Here is a 4962-nt window from a genome sequence, read left to right on the forward strand (position 1 = left end):
TGGAGAAAGTGAAGTCACATGGTGTGCAGGGTGTTCTAGTGAGGTGGATAAAAAACTGGTTGAGCAACAGGAGACAGAGAGTAGTAGTTGAAGGGAGTTTCTCGAGGGAGTTTCTCGAAATGGAGAAAGGTGACCAGTGGTGTTCCACAGGGGTCAGCATTGGGGCCACTATTGTTTGTAATATACATAAATGATCTGGAAGTGGGCACTGTTGGTATGATCAGCAAGTTTGCAGATGATAAAAAGATTGGTGGAGTGGCAGAAAGCATAAGGGACTGTCAGAGAGTACAGGAGGATATAGATAGACTGGAGAGTTGGGTGGAAAAATGGTAGATGGTTTTCAATCCAGACAAATGAGAGGTGATGCACTTAGGCCAGTCTAATTCTAGAGCAAATTATACAATGAATGGAAGAGCCTTGGGAAAAGTTGATGGGCAGAGAGATCTGGAAGTGCAGGTCCATTGTACCCTGAAGGCTGCTGCACAGGTGGATAGAGTGGTCAAGAAGGCATATAGTATGCTTGCCTTCACTGGACGGGGTATTGAGTATAAGAGCTGGCAAGTCATGTTAAAATAGTACAAAATATTGGTTCGGCCGCATTTAGAATACTGTGTACAGTTCTGGTTGCCACATTATCAAAAGGATGTGGACGTTTTGGAGAGAATGCAGAGAAGGTTTACGAGGACGTTGCCTGGTATGGAAGGTGCTAGCTATGAAGAGAGGTTGAGTAGGTTAGGTTTATTTTCACTAGAAAAAAGGAGATTGTGGGGGGACCTGATTGAGGTGGTAGAGCAGGCACGATAAATTCATTTAAGATGCGTCTGGACAGATGCATGAGTAGGTTGGGAGCAGAGGGATACAAATGCTTAGGAATTGACCGACAGGTTTAGACAGTACATTTGGAACGGTTCAGGCTTGGAGGGCTGAAGGGCTTGTTCCTGGGCTGTAAATTTTCTTTGTTCTTTGTTCTGTTGCATTTAGAATACTGTGTACAGTTCTGGGCGCCACATTACCATTACCTTCGGCCTTTCAAGCCTGTGCCGACACTAAAACTGTCTTCACTTACAAGATCCGTATCCCTCTATTCCCTTCCTATTCATGTATTCGTCCAGGTGCTTCTTGAATGCTGCTATTGTATCTGCTTCTACCAGCACCTCTGGCAGTGCATTCCAGGCAATTACCATCCTTTGTGAAAAACTTGCCTCACACATCTCTTTTAAATTTACCCTTGCACCTTGAACCTGTCCCCAGGTTGACCTCTTCACCCTGAAAAAAAAATACTTGCCACACTATCCATGCCATTCGCAATCTTATAAACTTCGACCCCTCAACCTCCTGCGCCCCAGTGAAAACAAAACCAGTCTATCCAACCCTTCTTCATAGCTAAAATCCCCGATGCCAGGCAACATCCTGGTAAACCTTTTCTGTACCCTAATAGGAAAGACGTGCATTTATATAGCGCTTTTCATGATTTCAGGTCAGGAAATTCCAAACTGAACAATCGTGGTCAATAGAATAACTTGAAGTCCAGAGTTAAAAATCACACAAGACCAGGGTATGGCCCAACAGGTTTATTTGAAAGTACAATTTTTGGAGCGCTACTCCTTCACCAGGTAGCTAGTGGGACGGGATCATAGGACACAAACCTGAGAAACCCCGTACTTCCAGATAAACCTGGCGTTGCGTGAATTTTTAAATTTGTCCACCCCAGTCCAACGGCGGCACCTCCACATGTTGAAGTTCAGAGACTTTCACCTTTTATTGGTCACTTGGTTGTTTCAGGACCGTGTGAAAGAGAGGCAACCTCGGAGGGGGTGGTTTTGAACCGAAAATAATTTGCAAAATTTCCCGTAAGGATTGGGGACCGAATCCCGAAAGGGTCCAACACGCTTGTTACAGGGAAATCCTATCTGCTCGCTTTGAAACCGCCTGGGGATATTGCAGGAGCCGCTGTAGCGGGGCTCAATATTGCAAATCCCTCCGGGCTTGGAGCTTTTTTTTCCTTAAAACGGGAAGTAATTAGGAATGAATGGATGCGCTGCATTCAGCGGCGGCGGTCTGAGCCCCACTTCCTGAAGGAGTTCCCTCCGCCGACTGCAAAATTGTAGCAAAGTTAGGGGAATCCCCGCGTACTGACGTCAGCACGTCAGGCTGTGCAAATTCTGGCTGGTCCAGTCAGAAGATATGTCGCTGGGTGTTAGTGCAGGGCCCGGATAGCTCAGTCGGTAGAGCATCAGACTTTTAATCTGAGGGTCCAGGGTTCAAGTCCCTGTTCGGGCGATGTATTTTTATTTTGTTTGCATTTCACTAGTGTGGCTGCTGGACCTCAATATAATATTTCGAAAGTTCTACAGAGTGAGCAAAATGTGAAATCCACAGACCCCCCCCCCCCCCCCCCGAGTTTCTCCAGCGATTTTTGTTCCAATTCACTATTTCTCAGTTATCTTCTTCATGAGGTTGACATAAATTTCAGAGGGTTGAGAAAATAGGCACAAGGGGAACCAGGGGGGTAACTTACACCACAAAGTTTATCTGGATGGTGTATGCAGATTTGATATTAACTTCCACTGCTGAACGGTTAGACTTGGTTAAACAGAAACCTGCTTGGTGGTGGGAAACATGAATTTGAATTTGAATTAAATTTATTGTCACACACAGTGAAAATCTTTCATACAAGGACATAAGTACTAGGAGCAGGAGTAGGCCCTTCGAGCCTGCTCTGCCAATCAATGAGATCGTGGCTGATCTTATCATGGCCTCAGCTCCACTTACCAGCACTCTCACTGTATCTCTTAATTCCTTTACTTTTCAAAAAATCTACCTTAGCTTTAAAAGTGTTTACTGAAGTAGCGTCAACTACTTTCCTTGGTAAGGAATTCCATAGATTAACAGCCCTCTGCAGAAGAGATACGTTCTCAATTCGGTCTTAAATCTGTTCCCCCTAATCTTGAGGCCATACCCTCTTGTCCTAGTTTCAGCTACCAGTGGAAACATCCTACCTACTTCTATTTTATCGATTCCCTTCATAATTTTATATGTTTCTATAAGATATCCCCTCATTCTTGTGAATTCCAATGAATATAATCCCAGTCTACTCAATCTCTCCTCATAAACCAACCCCCTCAACTCCAGAATTAACCTATTGAACCTCCTCTGCACTCCCTGTAGTGCCAGTACATCCTTTCTCAAGTAAAGAGACCAAAACTGCTCGCAGTACTCCAGATCGGCCTCATCAGCACCTTGTACGGCTGCAACATAACCTCTCTGCTTTTAAACTCAACCCTTTTAGCAACGAAGCACAAAATTCCATTTGCCTTCCTAATTACCTGTTGTACCTACAGACCAACCTTCTGTGATTCATGCACAAGGACACCCAGGTCCCTCTTCATAGCAGCAAGCTGCAACTTTTTACCATTCAAGTAATAATCCTTTTTACTGTTACTCCTATCAAAATGGGTAACACGGTGGTAAGCACTGCTGCCTCACGGCACTAGAAACCCAGGTTCAATCCCTGCCTCAGGTGACTCTCTGTGTGGTGTTTGCACATTCTCCCTGCGTATGCGTGGGTTTCCTCCCACAATCACGAAAATGTGCAGGTTAGGTGAATTGGCCATGCTAAATTGCCTGTGGTGTAGGGGAATGAAATCTGGGTGGGTTGTGGGTCGATGTGGACTTGTTGGGCTGAAGGGCCTGTTTCCACACTGTAAGTAATCTAAAAAAAAATGGATGACTTCACATTTATTAACATTGTATTCCATCTGCCAGACCTTTGTCCACTCACTCAATGTATCTATGTTCCTCTGCACACTTTGCTCTGCCACACACCTTAGTGTCAACGGCAAACTTTTGACACCATACACGTAGACCCCAACTTCATCTATATAAATTGTAAATAGTTGCGGTCTCAACACCAATCCCTGAGGCACTAGTCACTGATTGCCAGCCAGAATAGCATTCATTTATCCCCACTCTTTGCTTCCTGTTAGTCAACCAATCCTTTGTCCATGCTAATAATCTACCCCTAATGCCATGCAATCTTATCTTATGCAGCAGCCTCTTGTGTGGCACCTTGTCGAAGACCTTTTGGAAATCTAGGTACGCCACATCCACTGGGTTCCCGTTGTCCACCTTGCTCGAAATGTCTTCATAGAATTCCAAATTGTCAAGCATGACCCGCCCTTAATGAACCTATGCTGCGTCTATCCAACTGGACAATTTATTTTCAGATGCCCTGCTATTTCTTCCTTGATAAACAGACTCAAGCATCTCCCCACTACAGAGGTTAGGCTAACTGGTTTATAATTCCCCATCTTTCATCTATCTCCCTTTTTAAACAGTGGTGTCACATTTGCTGTTTTCCAATCTGCTGCGACTGCCCCAGAGTCCAGTGAATTTTGGAAAATGACTGCCGGTGCACCTGATATCTCTTTTAGTACACTGGAATGCGTTCCGTTAGGGCCAGGAGACTTATCTATCCTTAGCTCCATTAGCTTGCCCAACACTAGCTCTTCAATAATAATGATTGTTTCCAGGTCCTCACCTACCTTCATCTCTTTGTCACTTACTGTCCTCCTCTGTGAAGACTGATACAAAATACCTGTTCAATGCTTCGGTCATTTCATCATATCCCATAACTAAACGCCCCTTCACATCCTCTAAAGGACCAACATTTACTTTGTCCATTCTTTTTAGTTTTATATATTTGTAGAAACTTTTGCTATCTGTCTTTATATTCTCTGCTAGTTTTTTCTCATACTCTATCTTATTTTTCTTTATAGTTCTTTTTGTGGCTTTCTGTTGACCTTTAAAGTTTTCCCAACCATCTAGTTTCATGCTATTTTTGGCCACTTTGTCTGCCTTCTCTTTCACTTTGATAGCTTGCCTTATTTCCTTAGACACCCATGGCAGATTACCTCTCCTCTTACGGTCCTTCCTTCTCACTGGAATATACTTTTGCTGAGC

General features: G+C 44.0%; 1 non-coding gene across 1 annotated transcript; it reads left to right on the forward strand.

Annotated features, from left to right (window-relative positions):
• The first annotated feature begins 2207 nt into the window (after positions 1-2207).
• Positions 2208-2280, forward strand: trnak-uuu. The gene has a single exon. It is a non-coding gene; the product is annotated as a tRNA-Lys (tRNA).
• The last annotated feature ends 2682 nt before the right edge of the window (positions 2281-4962 follow it).

The sequence above is a fragment of the Chiloscyllium plagiosum genome, chromosome 2, assembly GCF_004010195.1.
Source record: "Chiloscyllium plagiosum isolate BGI_BamShark_2017 chromosome 2, ASM401019v2, whole genome shotgun sequence".
In the NCBI taxonomy this organism is placed as follows: domain Eukaryota; kingdom Metazoa; phylum Chordata; class Chondrichthyes; order Orectolobiformes; family Hemiscylliidae; genus Chiloscyllium; species Chiloscyllium plagiosum.